Below are 11,145 nucleotides of genomic sequence, written 5' to 3' on the forward strand. Positions count from 1 at the left end.
GAAAGTTAAGTTTGTCCAATTGGCACTTAGATACCTGGACTCCCACCCACACCCTGTACAACCCTCCACTATTCTCACACTATAAGTGCTTCCAGGACAACAGACAGCTAAAGAAAGGGTGAGAGATCTATGGAAAATAGGGATATTAAAGAAAGTGTCTGCATACCAACAGCAGTAATAGTCTATTCCTTACCATCACCACACTCCACTCTGTACTCAGATGCTGGCAAGCAAGATTATACTCCTAACTGAAAAGTGGAGGATTCCTTTGGTTAATAAACTAAACCCAAAAGAAAAAAATCCTACATATACTGGCCCTTTCACCCGTTTTTACCACTGAAAATCCTTATCATCCTCTAGTGAAACCCACACGGTCAAGAAGAACAACCATGCATGTAAAACTTCCAATCAGCTTTTTAGTCACTGACTCTTAGATATGAACAGTCAAGAATCACGTGGCATTTAAGGGAAGCTTCTGATGTGAAAGACAGAAACCAAAGCAAATAAGCAGGAACAGTAGAGTTTCGAAGAATCAGGACAATGGAGTAAGCACTGCAGTAAGAAGAACACAAGGAGAGAGAGAAGAGAGTGCATTCATGAAGAGGATACCGGAAAAAGGAACATACAGAGAAAGAGTTCTTGAAAACTAAAAAATATAACAGATATAAAAGATTCAACAACAGGTCGGGAGGTAATGTGGAAGATGTCGCTTAGAAAATAAAAATGGCTTTTCCATCTGGGCTGCCAACATGCCATCCTGACTGAGGAAGACCCGGAAACTTTGGGGCCACGTGAGCCACGGCCTCATCGGCAAGCACGGGAAGCACCCAGGAGGCCCGGGTAAGGCTGGTGGCAGGCATCACCACAGGGTCAACTTCAACAAATATCACCCGGGTTACTTTGGAAAAGTCAGTATGAATCATGACCACTGAAAAAGGAACCAGAGCTTCTGCTCACCTGTCAACCATGGTAAATTATGGACCTCAGTCAGTGAGCAGACACAGGTAAATGCTGCTAAAAACAAGACTGAGCTGCTCCTATCACTGATGTGGTGTGATCTGGCTACTGCAGAGTTTTAGGGAAGGGATGGCTCCCCAGACAGCCTGTCCTCGTGAAGGCTATATTCTTCAGTAAAAGAGCTGAGAAGATTAGGGGTAAGGGGGGGGTGGGGGGGTGCTGTGTCCTGGTAGCTTGAAGCCCTGAGGAGGGAGGTTCATTAAATGGTAACAAGTGTGTTTCTAAAAAAAGAAAACAAAACAAAAATACCTCAGAAAAACCCTGAAACTAACAGAGAAGAAATAAGAAAACAACAGAATCAAGTGAGGAGTTCCCATATCCATTAATAAGAGTTCCAGAAAACTAATTCAGATAAAATGAACAGGGAAGAAATTAGTAAATAATAAATAGTATATGATTCAGACTGGAATGGAAGACAGCGTCCAGGAGTGTGGATTTTGAAGTGAAAATGGAAACTGATCCATTAGCTACGTGCTAAATTCTAGAAAGAGTTTTAGAGATCTACCGAACAGTTTGAAAATGAGTTAACGGTAAGAACATAGAAAAGTAAACCATATAAAATTAGGGAATTCTCAGGGGAGAAAAGTTGTATAAGAAAGGAAATATAATCATACAATACTACATTGCTTTGCTGTGGAAGACTTCTAAGCTGCCATAATAATGTTAACACTGAATAGATACTTAAGCCAAATGTGACATGGTCTGGGGAGAATGGAATGAGGGAAACCCGGAGAGGGCCTCGGGGAGGGGCGGCAGTAACTCCATGTTCTACGATAGAACGTCCTATCAGGAGATAATGTCTCACACTGGAAAGCCAAGAAATCGCAGTATAAATGTGCTATTGGAAACAGAGTTTAAAACCAGAATGAAAGAGTTAAAAATGAATGTCTGTGGGAACTGGGAATTAGGAGGTGGGGAGGGGCGGAACAGAGGCCTGGGAAATTCCCTGTTAGCTTCCTAGTATTATTTTATGTTAACAGTATGTATGAGTTATTTTAACTAAAAACTAATTTGAAAATATAGGTAACGGTAATCCTAATGCATTCTGAACAAAATTTGAGCGATACAGAATGGTACTATGAAAAAGTTAGCCTCTCCTTCCCCACCGCCCAGGGTGACAAATCCTCTCTAGCTGCAAAGAATCTGTGTGTATACTTCAGGATGTTTTTTTTGGTTTTTTGTTTTTGTTTTTTTCCTGCACACACAAATGTACACCTAAGTAAAAGCAGCAGCTCAGGGGTAAGTGGTTGTCTCAGGGGTAATTTCATGTGTCAACTTGGTTATGTCACAGTACCCAGATATTTGGCTCAACACTATTCTAGATGCTTCTGTGAAGGAATTTGTTGGATGGGCTGAATATTTAAATCAGTAGACTTTTAGTCAAGCAAATAAACCCCCACAATGTGGGTTGGCCTCATTCAATCAGTTGAAGATCTTAAGAGAAAACAGACTGAGATCCCCAGAAAAGGCACTTCCTCCATGGGCCTCCAGCCTGCCTACCTCCTTTGCAGATTTTGCCTTTCTCAGGCTCCCTAACATCATGTGAGCTGATTCCTTAAAATAAACCTTTCTCCTTTTTGATCTATGTGTTTCCCTACATCCTATTGGTTCTGTTTCTCTGGAGGACCTAATACCATAGTGTTTTAAGGATATATTGAGAATGGATGTGAAAGCTGAGAGGAATGAGTCTGAACTGAGTAATAGAAGATATGCTCTAAAAAAGTCTTAGAAAATGGAAAAGCAAAGATAAACTGGTTAAGTGCTTTGTGTGATTTCAGTACAGAGAAATGCATAAAAAGGATCATTAACATGAGGCATGTTCGTTCAAGGATTTAAATTTTAATAGTAATTTCAGAGATGACATGCTAGTGGTTATGCTCACATTCACACAGCTGCAATTCTTCTTTCACTCAAGCCAAAGACCGAGGAAAAACTGGAAGAGAAGCTGAAATAGTAGAAAGTCGTTAGGAATCAAATGAACTTACTTTCAAATCCCTGGAGACAGAGTAGGTTTCAAATCCTTATTTTGTCTTGAATTTGCTGCACTGTCTTAGAACCATTTTTCCATTTGGGTTCCATCTTGTGTTCTCACATATATACAAATGGGGATAATTATACCTCTGTTGCATGATTATAGAGATGATTAAATAAGAGGATGCATGTGAATATAAAACCCACATCATGTTGGGCAAGAAGTCATTAACAAGTAATGAATATTAGTTGCTTCCAGGGAGCCCTTTAAAGGACACCAAGTCTTTTTTTTTTTTTTTTAAAGATTTTATTTATTTATTCATGAGAGACAGAGAGAGAGAGAGGAAGAGGGAGAAGCAGGCTCCCAAAGAGCAGAGAGCCCGATGCGGGACTCGATCCCAGGACCCTGGGATCATGACCTGAGCCGAAGGCAGATGCTTAACCATCTGAGCCACCCAGGCGCCCTAAAGGACACCAAGTCTTAAGTGACTCTTCCTGGCAGGGGAGAGTTTCATAGCTCTCTTCTCAGCGCCAGAGAGAGAAAGGAGAGAGGAAAAGGGAAGAGGAGAGAGGGAAAAAAGGAGGGAGACAGAGATAGAGAGGAAGGGGAGAGAGGGAAGGAAGGAAGGAGGGAGACAGAGATAGAGAGGACCCTGATAACCCAAAATAAAATGACCGCCGTCTAGAAAAAGAAAGTAGGAAGAACGTCCAAGTTAGTGGAGGGAGAGAGCTTGAGGTACAGGAGCAGGTGAAGAGGAACAGGAGAAAATATGTTTTGTTCTATTCCTCGTTTGGCATTGTAGGTAGAATGAGGTTAATCTTTTCGTAGGACTTTAATATCTGGCATCAGAATTTCTCCTTGGGAGAAATTGTCTTTTTTCAGGCAAAAGTCGTGCTTGTGTGTTCCTCCCCACCTTGGCGCAGAGCACGGTGTGAGCAGGGAACACGACGTGAGGATGGGGAAGCTGCTCTGTGTAGGGTGACGGGAGAGATTTCTTGGGTTTTTTCCCCTTTGGGTGGAATGAGTAAAGGTCAGAGTGAAGGAGGAAGGGGAAGCCAGCAAGATGGGAAAAACCTGGGAGGAGGTAAGAGGAAGCAGCAAAGCCCTCGGGTGGTACAGTGGCCAGAGAGGGAATGCCTGATAGGACTGTGCAACGTTAGGGGATTTGCTCTGCTGTTGTGGACAGCAAGATGGAGTCACTCATGTCAGGCAGCGGTGCAAGCTGCCAAGGGCGTTGCAGCTAAGACCAGATATCTCCAAAACCAGCCCAGGCTGAAGACGCCCAGAACTGATAACCTGCAGAACCACAAGAGGCCTGCACAGGCCCAAGACTGATTAAGCTCTTTTAAAGAGGGAGAACTTTTGCAGCAAACTGTCAGAATTTCCAGACGTGGATCCTTTCCCTTCTGACCACATCAGAAAGGCAACTGCTGCCGAAGGCTCTGCCCGAGTGATCTCTGCACAGAACAGATCCTCCATGGCTTGAACAGAAGGAGCAGTAAGTGCCGGGAGCTGTTCCAGACAGAAGGACAGAACCGAGGCCTCATTTCCACTGTGCACTCTGGACCCACCTCACATTTGGTTTGTTAACTTCCTGTCCCTTGCTCATCTTGTTATGTGACTTTGTATTTGACCTTTGCTTTGTGTGATGGACAGGAAGCCAATTTAGATGTATAGGGAGGGGCGCCTGGCTGGCCCAGGTGGAAGAGCGTGACTCTTGATCTCGGGGTTGTGAGCTTGACCCCACGGTGGGTGTACAGATTACTTACTTACTTACTAAATACATAAATAAGTGTAGTGAAATGTCACTGAGTTTGAAATCCTGAACCTGCTTTACAATTATGTTACTCTTGCCTTGTGATTGAATAAAGTTGATACTGTAAAAAGACACAACCCACGTGTGCACCTTCCCAGCAGGCTGGAGACAGCAGTACCGCAAGTCCCCATCTGCACCATGTCCCCACTCAATCTTTGTGTGAGGTACGTAAGCTCATGGATGTTGAGAGGGGCTCTCATCTGTACACTGGTACTTTAATTCTCAGGAGCAAATATTTTGAAGACCCCGGGACAGAAGGTATTGGATGTGCCCCATAAGTCTCACAGAACCTACAAGTTTTCAAGAATTCACTTTTCCAGGGGCACCTGGGTGGCTCAGTAGGCTAAGCGTCTGACTCTTGATTTCGGTTCAGGTCATGATCTCAGTCAGGGTCATGAGATCAAGCCCTGCATCGGGCTCTGTGCTGCGTGTGGAGCCTGCTTAAGATTCCCTCACTCCCTCTCCCTCTGTCCTCCCCGCCACTCATGTGCTCTCTCTCTTTCTCTCTCTAAATAAATTAAAAAAAAAAAAAAAGAATTCACTTTTCCAGACTTATTTCTCACTCCTTTTCAATGCAACTGTTCTCCTACAACTACTTCTCAGTGCATCACCTACCAGATGCACTTTTTTTATTGTTAGAGGTATTACCACTGTCTTCTCCCATCTTCTGCTCCTCATTTAATTTTTATGCAAGTTTCAGCTCAATAACCCCTTCTTCCCTTCAGCCTTCTGGATATTCCAGCAGAGCCATTCTCCCCACCCCCACGTCACTTTACTGTCTTCAGTACTTCTGTGTGTGTCATTCATTTGATGATATCTTTTCATATGCATATACCTTAAATAACCCATAACAGGGTAACCTATAATTGTTTAATGTTGTAGAGACAAATGCCAAGTTGTCCAAGTTTTTCAAATTTTCAGCTGTATGTTTTAAGCAGAAACTATTCATAAAATATAAAATCAGGTTCTCATTTCTTTGAGATTTTATACCAATTCCATGTCACAGCGCTTTGGCTAATATTCCCACATTAACCATCGTAATCACAAAGAACAAAATGTGTTATTTGGGGAAGGTAGGACTTGGGCTCCCCTGGTGAGTAGAGTGGATCTACTATGCATATTGATCAGATGCTCAGCGGAGGATCTCTTGAAAAGGACTCACTATTAGTACGAAGTATAGTTTTCTGGGCACAACATGTTTTTGGCTGAGGGTCTTCAATCAACATCTCACACCTTTAATAACATGGATAGGTGCATCAATCAAATTGTTTTATTGATCACTCTGTAAATACAGAAATAATGGAATTCTGGAGCCACAAAGCTGTTCCCAGAAACAGTTTGCTTTGTTTATTCTTGGCCATTTTTGGTGCCTTATGACACTGTTCGAGAAATCAGAGTGATGGTGGCATGCTGTGCTCCCTCAGGACATATTTTTGCTTCCACTTTCACTGACTGAGCATCGTACTGGGGTAGCACTGCACAGAACTGTAATAGTGCATTAGTTGGGGGAAAATATTCTTGGCTAACTCCAACAAAAAGCACTGCAGATTACAGCTACAGAAATTAAAGAACAATGCCATGAAAATTCAACACAGTATGATATACCCATCTCACTAAAGAACATAACCTTTTAACCAGCAAGAGACATCTTTTTTTTTTAAGATTTTATTTATTTATTAGAGAAAGAGAATGAGAAAAGGAGGCACAGCAGGGTGGAGAGGCAGGGGGAGAGAGAGAGAGAAGCAGGCGCCCCGCTGAGCAGGGAGCCAGACCTGGGGCTTGATCCCAGGCAGATGCTTAGCTGACTGAGCCACCCAGGCGCCCCAAGGCATCTTTTTACACACTGTTGCTACAGCATAGGTATCTTGACTGCAGCAATGATCATAAGCAAATAAAAATGAGGACTTTTTGTGTTCTTATCTATCTCAGAATGTCTATAAGAAAATGAATGAGGGGCGCCTGGGTGGCTCAGTCGGTTGAGCGTCTGCCTTTGGCTCAGGTCATGATCTCAGGGTCCTGGGATGGGGTCCCAAGTTGGGCTCCCTGCTCAGTGGGGGAGTCTGCTTCTCCCTCTACCTCTGCCTCATCCCCCACCCTTGTGCGCTCTCACTCTCAAATAAATAAATAAAATCTTAAAAGAAAATGAACGATAGATGGTCGTGGAAAAACATCTCTCAAGGCATGTTCTTGCTTTTACCCTAGGAGGAATGCCCTCACTGTCAATGACACTATATTCCAACAATGACCTATCTACAGACTCCTGGACCAGTGGTTTTAAGCTTTAGGGTACATGAAAATCATATTGGATATTATTAAAATGCAGATTCATGGACCACTTGTCAGTAATTTCTGTTACAGTACATTTGGAGTGGGGCCTAAGCACCCATAGAATCAGCTATCAGGACAGATGAATTGTGGGACCACACCTTAAGAAACACGGCTTTGGATCTTGGATAACATAGGTGCTATGCTCTCTGTAATGAGAAATGGAAATAAGGTTGCTGGGTTTCCCCCCTCCAGCCCATTATCATTCTGGACCTGAGCCAATCTGGGCTCTGAGGCAGTTCATCAGGTCGGAGACAGCATGTTGCACAAGGTAAGGAAGGACGTCAGTGCTGTATTTATAGTGATTCGATTGTGTGGGTAAGTTTCTCTTCAATTAAATAGTTAGCATTTGATGCAAATTGAGAAAGTGTGACTGGGTTCCTGGCATTTCGGTACATAGGATCATTTTTAGGTTTGGGGCTCAGTACTAGCAGCAAAAGAAGCATCCTTCCTAAGATAGGGTCGCCTATGTTCCTATTCATTATGGTGTAACAAAAGGCCACTGGCTAACATTTATAGGGCCGAGTTTGAACCCTGATTCTGCCACTTTAGTTCTGCCACCTTGAGCAAATTCTTCTCAATAAAATCTCTTGCCCTGCAGTTTTTTAAGGAATCAGAGAAATCTCATACGGAGATGACAAGGCACAGAAGTACTGAGCTCTCACCTTCTCTCACTCCCTGTCTTCGTAGCATTTCCTTTCTTGATTGACAGTATGACTATGTAGTAAGTCTTCCAAACTAGCAGGTTCAGGGTCATTTTAAAAAATCCACCCCCTTCCACATGTTTCTTATCTAATTAGTCACCAACTCTCTCAGCTCTGCTCCTGAAAACCTCACCGACTGCCACCTCTATCAGGCCTTTATACTTGATGCCTCCTTTATCTAGAATGTTCTTCCCCTTCTATTTCCTCTGTAGGAAAGGGGTGTCTCACGCTCTCAGAATGTCACAAAGCCTTTGATCATTCAGTGCTGCACAGACTTCCCAAGGGTCACAAGGCAGCTGAGTGTCACACAGTGCTACAGTCAAAACTGTGACACCTGGGTGCCTGGGTGGCTCAGTCGGTTAAGTGTCTGCCTTCGGCTCAGGTCATGATCCCAGAGTCCTGGGATCGAGTCCTGCATGGGGCTCCTTGCTCAGCAGGGAGCCTGCTTCTCCCTCTCCCTCTGCCTGCTTGCTACTCCTCCTGCTCGTGCTCTAACAAATAAATAAATAAAATCTTAAACAAACAAACAAACTGTGACACTCTATACATGGATTTCTCCCTATGATGGAGCTCCTTCCTCATCTGGACCCTTCTGGAGGGGTTATAGAGTGACCTTTTAACACAAGCTCTGGCGGAGTACCGAAGATGGTTGTCATCCTTAATGTCTGGCACCAGCACCTGCCTCTGTCCCCGAGGCTCCTAGGGCTGCCTGCAAAACAACACCTACTACCAGCTTACCCCGGGCTGCTCACCTCTTAGGAAGGGCATGAGCACTAATCTCCCCTTGCACAGATTTCTTAGGTCAGATAAAACAACGCCACTGTTTCGATTTGAGTAAAGGGCATTTCCCTTGAGTGTGTGTTAACAAAAGGAATTAAGATATAAAGATCACCTATGCTAATTAGAAATGGAGCGGTCCAGACAACAAGAAATCAAGAGACATTTCCAGAGAAAAACAATTTCTTTCCAATACCTGAATTATGTATTTAAGAATGAAAAGCATTTCAAATGATTTATCTTGAAGCATAGCTACTCTATCCACCCTACCTGGGTTTCTCCAAACAGTTTCTCAAAGCTAAACGCCAAGAATTATTGCTAGGAAACCAATAAATCCATAAATACTTTTAAATAAGTGATGCTCAGAAATCGATATAGATGATAGATCTAGGTATTAAAGAGTACAATTACACAAAATATAAAGTGATGATCGGGGGGAAAAAAAAAAAGAAGAATTTTGTTGCCTCGGTCTTGCTGCTGCCTGTTCTGGGAACCAAGTTTTGAGGCTCGAATGTCCATGATTAAGAACAGTTATACACCCAGCAGTGGCCAACAGAGAAAGAAAAGCAGCATGTGTGAGCCCCAGAGACTCGTCCATCATGTGTGGTCCAGAATAGCAGTCCTCAACTGGGTTAAACACACTGAGGACTTAGTAATGACTGAGAGATTTATTCAAACACTTGGCAAATAAAAGATAGCTTCGTGAGGTTACTATAAGAACGCGTTCCGGGACTCGGGTCGAAGCACTGATGCTTCTGCAATATCATTATAAGGAGGCTTTTCCAGGACACAAGTTACCTACTGCTTTATTATTCTTCAGTAGCATTTTAAAAAATTCATTTATGGTTGGAAATGCTTATGCAAACTAAAGAAATGAGCCCCCTGTAAGAGGGTGAAGTAGGTACACTTAATCACGAGATTAGAGCTAGAGAAAGAGCAAGGCTAGTCAGAATGTCCGGGAAATAGGGTTCCTTTTCAAAGGAACAAAGATGCTCAGAAGCTGTTTGATATTTTGTACATCCAAAAACCATAATGGACATTGATGGAGCACCTACTATGTGCCAGGTGAATGCAGAGTTATGTTACACTCTTTACACTCCTTAGCTCATTCAATCCTTATGAAATAAGTACTACTGTTATATACATTTTACAGATGAAATACCTAAACCACAGAGAGGTTAAGTAATTTACACAAGGTTAAACAGCTAGCATGAGGTAGAGAGCCCATGTTGTTCACTGCCACACTATATGGCCAGTCTTACTATGTAATACTGAAATTTCTTTTAACTAATTACATTTGTCTATTTCTCAAAGTAGAAAAATGAGACAAAATATTGTTAAAAGCTTTGAGGTAACTATCAACTCATTCTTTCTCCTGAGCATAAAACTAAGGATGTAATTAGTTCAGATAAGTGAATTATACTGTGAAAAAGATACCAGAGGAATAGAGAAAGGGAAGGTGCTGTCTTGATGAAAATGAGGGTGTAGAAGAGCCAACAATGTTTCTAAGGTCTAAAACAAAGTTGTTCTAAGAACAAAAAAGAAATTAAATCTGAGCAAATGGCCCAGGATAGTATGAATGTGAGACCTGGTTAACATCTTTTTATTTTCAACTCATAAAGCTCTTAGGACACTTACTTTATATCTACAACCCCTTACCAAAGAGCAACAACACTAAATGTAGAAATAAATTTGATGCAAAACGTGTGCTTCTATTTCCTTAATGTCACATTTTAAGATATGAATGAGCGCCTCTGTAGTCAAAAATCCCCACCCCCTTTCCCACAGGAAACAATGCTAGGGAGTGAAAGACACGTGGCTGGCCGGGCAGAGGATTTGGGACATAGGTAGGGAGGACACAGCCTGGCTGATGAGCACACACCTCCCTGGAAGAGGAAGAGGAAAACGCTCAGGCTGGGTTGGGTTGAGAATGGTAAGAACTCCTCAAACAGCTTCAGAAGCATCAGAAACAGTGTGTGTGCCTCATTAGCCAGCCCCTCTGATGATGGGTTCGGGGGTGGGGTTGGGGGGGTTCAATTTTACCAGAAGGAACAAAGCCAAAGCCTCAAGTTCCTAGCACTGAAGTAGAAAATATACCCCCTCAATTATGTTTCATCCACAAGGACTTATTAAAGGCACAAAAATGTGACAGTCACCAGGTTAGACATTGAATGGAGAAAAATGACAAGTCTGTTTCCAAGGAGCCTATTTATCATCTAGGATGAGACAAACGAGATTTTCAACAGTCCCCAGTGCCCGGGGGCTGCTGAGTTCACCGGGAATGGAAATGGACAAGTAGGGCTCCATGATATGCAGGAGACGGCTGGCTCTGCACGCCTTGAGAGCTCCCACCTTCGTGGAGGACGCAGCCTTTATGCAAAGGGCCAGCACCCTGGGCACAGGGGCCGGAGCTGGGGGGCAGCGGCCACAGCCACTGCCGGTGGGTCCTCGAGCTGGCGCTGGGAGGTCAGAGATGGCCGAAGTAGCCACATTTTAACAGAAGGAAGTCTGTTGGGAGACTTCCCAAGCAATCA

At 43.2% G+C, this 11,145-nt stretch overlaps 1 pseudogene; it reads left to right on the forward strand.

Annotated features, from left to right (window-relative positions):
- Positions 1-749: 749 nt before the first annotated feature.
- On the forward strand, positions 750-1,195 carry LOC118012265 (annotated as a pseudogene).
- Positions 1,196-11,145: the final 9,950 nt, after the last annotated feature.

The sequence above is a fragment of the Mirounga leonina genome, unplaced genomic scaffold (genome assembly GCF_011800145.1).
Source record: "Mirounga leonina isolate KUSES-001 unplaced genomic scaffold, KU_Mleo_1.0 Mir_151, whole genome shotgun sequence".
NCBI classification, from domain to species: domain Eukaryota; kingdom Metazoa; phylum Chordata; class Mammalia; order Carnivora; family Phocidae; genus Mirounga; species Mirounga leonina.